This window comes from Oryctolagus cuniculus, chromosome 1 (genome assembly GCF_051225735.1).
Source record: "Oryctolagus cuniculus isolate XC-2025 breed Fujian yellow rabbit chromosome 1, ASM5122573v1, whole genome shotgun sequence".
Classification (NCBI taxonomy): domain Eukaryota; kingdom Metazoa; phylum Chordata; class Mammalia; order Lagomorpha; family Leporidae; genus Oryctolagus; species Oryctolagus cuniculus.
Window position 1 is genome coordinate 122,925,837 of NC_142867.1, and position 12,295 is coordinate 122,938,131.

The 12,295-nt window shown below is 40.2% G+C and overlaps 1 protein-coding gene across 3 annotated transcripts in view; it reads right to left on the reverse strand.

Moving 5' to 3' along the window:
- The window catches only part of ARHGAP32 (Rho GTPase activating protein 32), a 318,906-nt gene that overhangs the window by 225,750 nt on the left and 80,861 nt on the right, over positions 1-12,295 (reverse strand). For 2 of the 3 annotated variants that reach the window (XM_070048333.2, XM_089314208.1), the window contains exon 2: positions 11,210-11,307. The exons of the other annotated variant lie outside the window; for it this stretch is intronic. The gene's annotated coding sequence lies outside the window, so the exon portion shown is untranslated. The remainder of the gene's footprint in view (positions 1-11,209; positions 11,308-12,295) is intronic. 3 annotated transcript variants of the gene reach the window in all.

The following is a 12,295-nucleotide window of genomic DNA, read 5'->3' on the forward strand; positions in this document are numbered from 1 at the left end:
TGGAAGACCTCTCTCTCTGCCTCTCCTCTCTCTGCGTAACTCTGACTTTCAAATAAATAAATAAATCTTTAAAAGAAAAAAAGTTCTTATCAAAAACCCAATTAATATTGTTTTAAAATAAAATCTACACCACTACCACCTTTATAAAGCAAACACAATGCTGCATTAACTGAAAATTTAGCATCAGCAGTCGATAGACGTAAGAACACAAAAAGTGTAATGGACAGGCTGTTAGCAAGACAGGGGTCCCAGGAAAACCATAACACCTGAATCCCTTAAAATGACTCAATTTCTTAACATACTTGGTTACTGAAGATTCGAATTATCACCTTTGCTAGAACAGTCTGAATATTAGGAAATACATATATGTAAAACTGTGGCCATACACCAAACAACAAAAATATTCCTAAGTTGCTACATAAAATATCCAATTAGCTGCTACTAAAGAATTAAAAAATCAGGTGTCACTCTGGCAAAGGAAATAATTACTGTAACACAGATGAGAAAATGAATCTAAAATTCATTTAATCTAAAACCTCTTAATACTCCTCAACCTATAATGAGGTTATACCCTAGTAAACCCATCGTAAGTCAAAACTGCATTTGATATACCTAACCTACCCAACATCATAGCTTAACCCAGCTCACCTTAAACATGCTCAGAACACTTACATAATGCCTACATAATTATCTAACACAAAGCCTATTTTATAATAAAATGAATAGCTCATATATACACATAATATGGATATTTTGTAGACATGATGGAACACAAAATACGATACCCCAAAGCTGCTGGCAATACAGTATAATGTAGCTAGGATCCCATGATTATTTGCAAGTTGTGGCTCTATCAACCATGGAAAAAATATATAAAATAACTACATGCAGAGACTGGTGGGTATTAAAGAAACAGACCATCTAAGGGACATAATATCTGGCCCTGTCACACCAACTAAAGACAACTTTAAAGGACCATCCTATTTCAGAATTCTGAAAGCTCAGAGTCAGCTAAGGCCTTTCTTAAAACTACATCATACCCAACTTCTCCCTCTACCCATTTATTCCTTCCCTTTTTTCCGTGCCATTCCCCAAGATATTGACACCAATATTATCTTAATAAACTTCATTGACATTATTCTCCAAACCTCAGAACCCAATATGCAAGAGCAACCAAAAGCCACCACAACTAGCAAGGGGGCCAGTGTTGTGGCACAGCAACTAAAGCCATCACCTACGACACCAGCATCCCATGTGGGCTCCACGTAGGGTCCTGGCTGCTCCACTTCTGATCCAGTTCCCTTTAAAAGTGCCTGGGAAATCAACGGAAGATGGACCAAGTGCTTGGGACCCTGTACCCACATGGGAGACCTGAGGAGCTTGTGGCTCCTGGCTTCAGCCTGGTCCAGCTCTGGCTGTTGCAGCCTTTTGGGAAGTTACCAGTTGATGGAAGATACCTCTCTCTTTGTCTCTCCCTCTCTGGTGGTAACTCTTTCAAATAATAATAATAATAATAATAATAATAATAAAAAGAACCAAACTTATGGGTGAGATCCATTTAGTTCTTTTACCTAGAACACACTCTAGTTCTCATGTTCTCAGTGGCTGGAACTGAAAGGCGGTTTTATTCATTGAGGGTGTCAAATGTCAGAGTTCAGGATCACTGAAGGGATGGAAATTAAGAATGAAAATCCCAGAAAGGAGGGGGCTACAAAACAGACCTATCATCTGCAAATAAGCTCACCCCATAAAGCCCAGGAGAAAGCAGGAAGGCTCAAAGAGGCTGAGCAGGTATCTCAGCTGCTGCCCATCACAGAGGAAAAAGACTTTTTATAAGGCAATCAAAGTTAAATTGCTGGTCAAAAACCTAAATTACCTGACACACTTTAGGAGTGAAGACCATGTTCCAGGAATAACGGAGTCAGTCCCCTTAGACTAAGTGCAAAACCCTGGCCTAGTAGAAAATCAACACTCCGTATATTTCAACTATTCACTAGAATACTCAGAAGGATAATAAAAGATAGAGTCTCTATAAGGCATAATCCACAATGATTAGTATACAAAAGGAAAAAAAAAAAGTAGGCCACAGTAAAGAGGAAAAAAACTATCCACAGAAACCATGCAAAGCCCTAAATTAGCAAACAGTTTAACTATTAATAGACCAAACACTCTAATGAAAATACAGGGACTGTCAGACCATATTAGAAAACCAAGACCAACTACATGTTGTTGACAAGCAATACATCTTAAAAAAAAAAAAAAAAAGATTTTATTTATTTGAAAGACAGAGTCACAGGGAGAAGTAGAGACAGAAAGAGGCCTTCCATCCACTGGTTCACTCCCCAAATGGCTGCAATGGCCAGAACTGAGCCAATCCGAAGCCAGGAGCCAGGAGCTTCTTCAGGGTCTCCCATATGGGTGTAAGGGCCCAAGGACTTGGGCCATCCTCCACTGCTCTCCCAGGCACAATAGCAGAGCTAGATTGGAGCCAGGACTCGAACCCGGGCTCGCTATGCCATAGTGCCAGCCCCAACAAATCATCTTAACAATAAGGGCATAGTTAGATTGAGGGGAAAAATATGAATAATATAACTAATCATAGAAAAGCTGTTTGACTATACTAATAAAGACAGCTTAAAACAAAGTAGATAAGATTTCAAAAAAAAAAGATTTCAAGAAATATAGTATTAACAGAAAGGGGCCATTTAGAAATAAGAAGTCAATTCATCAAGAAAACAGAACAAAATGAGGCCGGCACTGTGGTACAGTGGGTTAACGCCCTGCCCTAAAGCGCCAGCATCCCATATGGGCACCAGTTTGAGACCCAGCTGCTCCGCTTCCAATCCAGTTCTCTGCTATGGCCTGGGAAAGCAGTAGAAAAGATGGTCCAAGTCCTTAGGCCCCTGTACCCACGTAGGAGACCCAGAAGAAACACCTGGCTCCTGGCTTCAAATCGGTGTAGCTCAGGCCATTGAAGCCATCTGGGGAGTGAACCAGCAGATGGAAGACCTCTGCCTCTCCTCTCTCTGTGTAGCTCTGACTTTCAAATAAATAAATCAATCTTTATAAAAAAAAAAAAAAAAAAACTTAGTAAGATCCCAATTTACTGAGAAACTTAAAAAAAATAGAATAATCATAAAACTGTATGCTCTAGAAAGTTTAACTTCAAAATACGCTAAGAAAATACTGAAGGAAAGGAAAATGGAAACAACCATCATACTAGAGTTAGAAAATTTAATTAGGGTCCGGCGCCGTGGCTCATTTGGTTAATCCTCTGCCTCTGGCGCCGCCATCCCATATGGGCGCCAGGTTCTAGTCCCAGTTGCTCCTCTTCCAGGCCAGCTCTCTGCTGTGGCCCAGGAAGGCAGTGGAGGATGGCCCAGGTGCTTGGGTGCCTGCACCCGCGTTCGAGAGCAGGAAGAAGCACCTGGCTCCTGGCTTCGGATAGGCATAGCTCTGGCCTTTTCGGCCATTTGGGGAGTGAACCAATGGAAGGAAAACCTTTCTCTCTGTCTCTCTCTCTCTCTCTCTCTCTCACTATCTATATCTCTACCTGTCAAAAAAGAAAGAAGAAGAAGAAAGAAAATTTTATTATTTTATTTCCTCTAGAAAATTCTGGACAGAAAAATATTAAAAATAAATAAGAGCTGAGCCAGTGCCGTGGCTCACTTGGCTAATCCTCCACCTTCGGCACCGGAATCCCATATGGGCGCCAGATTCTAGTCCCAGTTGCTCCTCTTCCAGGCCAGCTCTCTGCTGTGGCCCAGGAAGGCAGTGGAGGATGGCCCAGGTGCTTGGGTGCCTGCACCCGCGTTCGAGAGCAGGAAGAAGCACCTGGCTCCTGGCTTCGGATAGGCATAGCTCCGGCCGTAGCAGCCATTTGGGGGGTAAGCCAACGGAAGGAAGACCTTTCTCTCTGTCTCTCCCTCTCATTGTCTGTAACTCTACCTTTCAAATAAATAAATAAATAATCTTTTCAAAAAAATAAAGAAAAGCTGAATAATATTAAGTCAACTAACTACAATAAGCAATAAAACTCATCTAACTATAGAACATACATTCTTTTCAATGTATATGGAACGTATGTGGAAAGTTCACCATAAAGAGCAGGCATTGTTCTGTAAACAAAATTTCAAATTCCTAAAAAAGTAAAATAACTGATAACATAATTAAACTAGAAATTAAAATATCTAGGGGAGAGCTAAATAGCTTGGAATTAAACAACATATTATTATTATTATTATTTTTGACAGGTAGAGTTAGACAGTGAGAGAGAGAGACAGGAGAAAGGTCTTCCTTCTGTTGGTTCACTCCCCAAATGGCCGCTAAGGCCGGCGCACTACACCGATCCAAAGCCAGGAGCCAGGTGCTTCTCCTGGTCTCCCATGGGGTGTAGGGCCCAAGGACTTGGGCCATCCTCCACTGCACTCCCGGGCCACAGCAGAGAGCTGGACTGGAAGAGGAGCAACCGGGACAGAGTCCGGCACCCCAACCCGGACTAGAACCTGGGGTGCTGGCACCACAGGTGGAGGATTAGCCTAGTGAGCCGCAGCGCTGGCAACATATTATATTTTAAAAGGGTGAAAGAAGAAATCAGAAAATACTTTATAATAAGCAATAATGAAAACATGCTACACCAAAGTTTGTAGAACACAGTTAAAGTAATACTTGGATAGAAATTTATAGCTTTAAATTCTTAGAGAATTTTTTGCCCATACTTTTTACCCATACTTTAGGAGAAAAGAGAAAATTAAATTCATAATAAGTGGAAAAATAGAAATAATGAAATAGAAAGTAGGAAACCAATTAATTAAAGATCAAATGACTAATAAAGTGAAAAGCAAAATACATGTGAAAAACACCTGAATGGAATGGCATTATACTTCAATCAAGATTTTTAAAAACATAATTACAAGCTAACAGACACAGAAAATCACAATTTTTTCTTTATTTACTCAGAGATACCCACAAAATCTTTAGCTTACTTACTACATCTCTTCAACAGAGATGGGGGACATCCAGACTATGGGCTGCATAAGGCCCATGAAATCATTTGGTCTAGACGTGCCAAGGGAATCGAAGGCTGAACTTGAAATCCAGTCATCTATGCAGGATAACTTCTAAGTTAATAACTTTGTATGGCTCACAAATGATGTTATAAATCTACAAAGGGTCCTTGAAAGAAAAAGGTTCCCCACCTCTGGGCCACAAGAAGGCCTTCTAAGGCTGCTGTCTCCTGTCACAGGGTCCAGAAGAAGCACTTAAAAAACAGGCCCTTTGGTGGGCACATCCCATATCAGAGTACCTCTGGCTCCTGACGCCAGCTTCCGATTGCAGACCTTGGGAGGCAGCAACTACATCTCGAGTTAAGTGGATTCCTACGACCTGCACTGAGTTCTCAGCTCCCAGCTTTGGCCAGACTGAGTCCCAGCTGTTGTGGGCATCAGTGGAGCGAACCAGCGGATAAGAGCACATGTCCTCTCTCTTAACCACATACCCACCCCCGCAGTTGATCAGTCCCTCTAACTCTCAAATAAAGAAAACATTTAAAAAAAAAATAAAAAAAGCCCTTACAAAGAGGAGATCCAAATGGTCAAGATAAATGCCATAAAAAGATACTCAATCCTCATTAATCATTAAGAAAATAAAAATTAAAATCTCAATGAAGGGTGATCATTTGGCACAGCAGTTAAAATGCTTTGGGGGACACTGGCATTCCATATCAGAGTGCCGGGATTCGATCCAGCTTTCTGCTAACATACACACTTTGAGAGGTGGCAGCAGATGATGGCTCAAATACTTGGCTTCCTGCCCCCATGTAGGAGACCAAGATGGAGCTCCTGGCTCCTGGCTGCAGCCCGGCCCAGCCCTAGCTGCTGCAGGTGATTGAGAAGTGAACCAACAATGGAAGGTATCTCTGTCTTTGTCTCTGTCTTCTCTATCTCATTCACTCCACCTCCCAAATAACTAAAAATACATAAATTAGATGAATTATTTAAAGTAAATCACAATGAGATACAGCTCTACACCTGATAGAAAGGTTAAACTAAAGAACTGATATCAACATTGGAAAAGGAGCCGGTGTCGTGGTGCTGCAGGTAAAGTTGACATCTGCAGTGCTGGCATCCCATATGAGCGCTGTTTCATGTCCTGGCTGCTCCACTTCAATCCAGCTCCCTAATGATGGCCTGGGAAAAGCAGAGAGGATGGCCCAAGTATTTGCAGTCCTGTTACCCATGTGTGGATGAAGTTCTTGGCTCCTGGCTTCAGCCTGGCTCAACCCTGGCTGTTGCAGCCATCTGAGGGGTGAACCAACAGATGGAAGATCTCTCTCTCCATAATTCTGACTTTCAAATAAAAATAAATCTTTAATAAATAAATGTTGGTAAAGACAGAAGGCAGCAGTTCTTAAAATATGGTTGAGGATCCCTGAGGCCCTTTCCGAGGTCTGCCAAGGTTTGGAATAACTTACTACCTTTTTCATCGTGCTGCTATTTGTATTGATGGGGCGAAGGCAAAAGGATAAAAAATGCTGGTGCAAACATGAATACAAAAAGTGTACTCAGGCCAGCATTGTGGCATAGTGGATTAAGCCACTGCCTACAAGCCGGCATCCCACATGGGCTCCAGTTCAAGTCCCAGATGGGCCACTTCCAATCCAGCTCCCTGCTAATATGCCTGGGAAAGTAGCAGAGGATGGCCCAGGTGCTCATGAACCTGTATCCATGTGGAAGACCCGGATAAAGCTCCTGGCCCTGGTTTCGGCCTGGCCCAGCCCTGATCATTGTGGCCATTTGGGAACTCAACCTGTGGATTAGAGATCTGTCTTTCTTTATCTCTCCCTCTCTCTGCATTTGTAACTCTACATTACAAACAAAATAAAATGCATTTTTTTTAAAAAAGGTGTATTTAACTATACCAGAAAGTCACTGTATTCTTTGACATGCACTTATATTTTCAATAAACAAAATGTTTTATCTACTATCCTTAAGAAAGCAGTAACAATTATTAGTTTTATACCCCTGGTGACCCCTGAATACCACGGATGTTTTGATACCCTATGTGACTACATGGGATGTACACATAAAGCACTTCACACTTCAGCATCCAATGAAGGGCTACCTCAGAGAAAAGGAACTCAATGACTCAGGTACAAGAGGAGCCAGCTCCATTTTTATTCAAAGGAATGGCAGGCAAATTCAAATGCTGATATTTGGCAGATATTTTCTCGAAAATGAACAAAGCAAGCTGTCACTTCAAGGAAAACAATTGTCAGCATTTGTTACAAATGATAAAATTTGAACTTCTGAATAAAAGTTGTATTTTTAGCAAATATGTATCTGACAACATAAGCTTGACAGCTTGATGATTTCAGTAATGACGTATGTGAATGATCTCAGAAGGCCAAAAGCAAGGTGTTTGCCAGCCTTGGCTCTCATCTGAAGGCTCTGAGGCAAGCTCTGCTTCCAAGGTCACTCAAGCTACTAGCCAAATTCAGCCTTTGCAGTTGTGGGACACAGTTCCTTTACCGGCTGTCAGCCAGGTACCACTCCCAGCTGTCAAAAGACACTGGCATTCCTTATCACATGCCCCTTTCCCATCCTAGAGCCAGCAATGCATGTCTAATCCTTCTCACGTTTCCAAACTCTGACTCCCCTTCTGCAACCAGCCTGAGAAAGTTCCTTTGCTTTTTTGTTTTGTTTTGAAAGGTAGAGTTAGAGTTAGAGAGAGAGAGAGACAGAGGTCTCTCTGGTTCACTCCCTCCAAATGGCCACAGCAGCACAGGCTGGACCAGGCTGAAGCCAGGAACCAAGAGCTTCATCCGGGTCTCCCATGTGGGTGCGGGGCCCAGGTCCTTGGGACTTCTTCCGCTGCTTTTCCCATTAGCAGGGAGTTGTATCGGAAAGGGAGCAGCAGGGACTCAAAGCAGCTCCCATATGGGATAACCCATAACCCACTGTACCACTTTCCGAGAGTTTCCTCACTCAACCTTCTTCTCTTGTCTACATGACCAGATCTCCTTAGATCGCCTGAAATCTCTTCCAGCAGAAGGTAGAATTGTTCTGTATCTTGCCTGAGCTATGGATTATCTAACACACAATATCTGTCAAAACTTGTCAAACTGTACACCTAAGACATGTATTCTAAGTAAATTATACTCCAATAAAAATAAATAGCTATGCTAAGTAAATATCAATGTATCTTTTAAAAAAAAGAACCCTTGTCTTTTACAGATATGAACTGAAAAAGTTACAAGTGAAATGATGTCAGAGATTTGCTTCAAAATAACACTTGGTGATGAGAATGGTTTTAGATAAAGCAAAATTGGTCCCATATTTAAAGACAGTTGAGGAGGTGGGTGTGAGGAAACAGTGGGTCAAGCCAACACTTGAAACACCATCATCCCATATTAGAGCACTTGATTCAAGTCTCAGCTCTTCTGCTTCTAATCTGTAGCTTCCTGCTAATGCACGTAACAGGCAGCAGATGGAGGCTCAAGTACTTGGGCCCCTGCCATCCACAAGAAGACCCAGATGGAGTTCCGGGCTCCTGGCTTTGGCCTGACCCAACCTCAGCCATTGAGGGCATTTGGGGAGTGAACCAGCAGATGGAAGATCAAGGTCTTGATCTCAGCCCTCAGCCCCACCCCACAGCCTGCTCTGGTTCCCTATCCTCTTTTTTTCTGTCACTCTTTCAAATAAAATACAAAAACTTTTTAAAATCTTATGATTATAAAATAAACAAAAGTATGTCATCATAAAAATAAATAGTGATGATATACTTTCCATTATAATTTATAAAAAAAGAAAGACGTATATTAAAAAGAAAGGAAAAAAAAGACTGTTGAAACTAGATGAGAAGTACATGGAATTCATTATATATCGTACATATTTTTTTAAATTTCCAGAATAAAAAGATGCCTGGCATCACCAACTCGTGGCACTGAATATATTATGACAAGAATTCTAATATACACAACTAGTTGGTTTGAGTACAAAATGGTACAACCACTTTAGAGATGACTTTGCCTAATTACTAAGACTGAAACAGCACATGCCCTTCAACTTGACAACTCATTTTTTGAATGCCCTAGAGAAATCGTACACATGAATACAAGGAAACACACACAAGACAATTCAATGAAACACTGTAACTTCAAAATGTTTCTAACAATCTAAATGTCTTTGTGATAATGTATAAAATAACTGTGAAATAGTCATATAATTAAATATTTGCAATAGTTAAAATAAAATATACCTTCATGTATTAACATGAAATAACAAAAGATGAGAAAACCAGTTGCAGAGTGATAAATATGATACAAAATTCTAAAAGTACAATATATAGTTTCAAGACTACACAAAAATTATTATAGCCTAATCCTATATAATATAAAGTTTTAATATACATTGTATTAAGCCATGTGTTATTTATGGATAGACCTATGTACTGAATACAGTACTATAAGTGAGTATGATACTGTGCCAAATTCTGAGTAATGGCTATTTATAGAAAAGAAGAAAAGAAAATTATATCAGGAATTCAACTCCATATGTAATTTTTTAAATAAAAATATCTAAAGTACTGTGGCAAAATATAAGGAATCAATGGAACTAGTATACTGGTTTATGTTCCCTTCTGTAGCTTCCTGTTTATTTTAAATACTTCAACAATGTTTAAGAACAAAAAAAAGGCTATTGCAATAGTTTCAGAAAAGTTCCTGACAATTTATTCTTTTTAAAATAAATTCCAAACAGTACCTCATTGATTCATCCTACATCAGAACCATAAACTATCCCATTTCAGTTAAAATACTGATTTGAAAAATCCACAAACACCAATAATATATACTATAAAAATATGAATGACTGGGGCCAGTGTTGCAGCACACCAGGTTAAACCATACCTGCAACACCAGCACCCTAGATGAGTTATGGCTCTTCTGCCTCTGATCCAGCTCCCTCATAATGCACCTGGGAAGGCAAGAGAAGACCGCCCAAGTACACGGGCTCCTGCCACCCACATGGGAGACCAAGATGGAGTTTCTGGTTCCAGGGTTCAACCTGGTCCAGACCTGGCTGTAGCAGCCATTTAGAGTGTGAAGCAGCAGATGGAAGATCTCGCGCTTTCTCTTTTTCTCTCCACAGTTCTGCTTTCAAATAATAAATAAATCTTGTTTAAAAATGAATGACTAAACCCAAATATGGCCTAAGCATTGTGCCAAATAATTTTTAGATTATATAAAATATGTAAAATGAATAGCACACACTATCTGTTATTTTCTTTAAAATATTTTTCCTAAGTAAACATGAGACTACTTCAAAATTTTTCTAGAAAAATGGAATTAAAAGATAAGCCTAAGTCAAAAAACTATGAGTAATTTTTTCATAACACATTTTTCACGAGCATTTTGAAGACCCTCACATATACAGATTTCAGCAATGTTTGCACCAAAATAAACTCTTTTGAATTCCACTTTCTGAAGGACTCTCATATGACAAAATGTGCATTTTACTATTTGGGTGATAAAATGCACATATGAATGCTATAATCCTCTTCTCTGTACTTTTTCTGTATATTCTGAAACTTTTTATAAAGTTTTTTAAAAATAAACATAATGTAAATACCTACAGAAAGGAAGGAAGGGAGGGAGAGAGAGAGGGAGGCCGGAAGGGCAAGCTGCTTTCTAGGAAATTTTTCCAGAAGATATCCTCTTTAGTTATTCAAAAACTAAAAGTGCTACTGCTACTTGAATGAGTGTGGAAACCATCACACTTAGGTGAGGTAGGAAGAACTGCTCAGTGTATGAGCTACTGACTTAAAGGGAAGTCTGCCAGATAACTGGTTTCTAGGAACAACAATAAACACAGGTATCCTATCACTGAATCCTCACTTCATCATTCCCCTAGTTTTCCACGGTTTTAAGAAGGACTTTACAGACTGATCACTATAATGGGTTGAACAATGACCCCCAAAAAGCCATGTCCACATCCTAATATCCAGACACTGTGAATGATACATTATTTGGAAAAAGGATTCTTACAAGTGTAAATTGAGGATCTTCAAAGAAAATCATCAATCAGGTGGGCTCTAAATCTAATACAAGTGTCTTTAAAGAGACAGAGAGAAGACATGGACACAAATGAGAAGGCCACATAGAGACAGAAAACATCAATAAGAGTTAATGCAGCCACAAACCAAAGAATACCTGGAGCCACCAGGAGCTGGAAGAAGCAAAGACCCTTGAGCCTTCAGAGGGGGTGTGGCCCTGCTGACATCTTGATTTCAGACTTCTGCCCTCCAGAACTGTAAGAGAATACACTTCTGTAGTTTTAAGCCACCAAGCTTGTGGTCATTTGTTATCTTACCTTCCCAAACACTCCCCTACTAATTCAACTGGCCACAGACTTACCTGCTCTGGAATTTCATCCAACATTCACTGTGCCCCCACACACTCTCACCTGAGCCTCTGCCCTTAGATGCTGTATGTGCAAATATTTACATCTGAACTATTCTAAAACTATCATCAGTCACAGCAAAAGTGAGATTTTATCATTTTTGCTGTTATCTGCTAGCATTCAGGGACTGGTAAAATGACAGGGCACCAGTGCCAGCATAAAAGGTGTAACAAATAAAGCCAACAATGGCACTGAAGTTCAAGTCCTGGCTGCTCCACTTCCAATCTAGCTCCCTGCTAATGTGCCTGAGAAAGCAGTGGAAATGTTTAGGCCCCTGCGCCAGGTGGGAGACCTGGAAGAAGCTCCTGACTCCTGGCTTTAGCCTGGCCTGGCCCTGACCATTGCAGCCATTTGCAGAGTGAACCAGCAGATGGAAGACCGATCTCTCTTTCCCTTTTTCTCTGTACCTCTGCCTCTCATATAATTAGAATAAATGTTTAAAAGTAAAAAATGACAGGGAACCAAGGACACAACTACAGTGTGTTCTAAGCTTGGTTTTCAAATAAAAGAAAATTAAATTCTGTCACTGGGCAGTGATAATACTGAAAAAAATATATAAAAACAGAAATAAGTGATACAATTGGAGTACAGAGTCTTTGGTTAAAGGGAAATTATATAGACTTTTGAGCCTAAGTACAACACAATCTAATTTATTAACAACTAACCTGGTTCAAATGTGACGGTTCCATTAAAAGATGTTTTTATATCTAACCAATTAACAAAGCAGTCTATCTTGCCTAATTTCATAGCAACAGAAGTAACTAGATTACCCAGAAATTCTCACAGGTATGCCTCAACTGTTTTCCTCAGCCCAAATCTCCAAGGCCTCATGCACT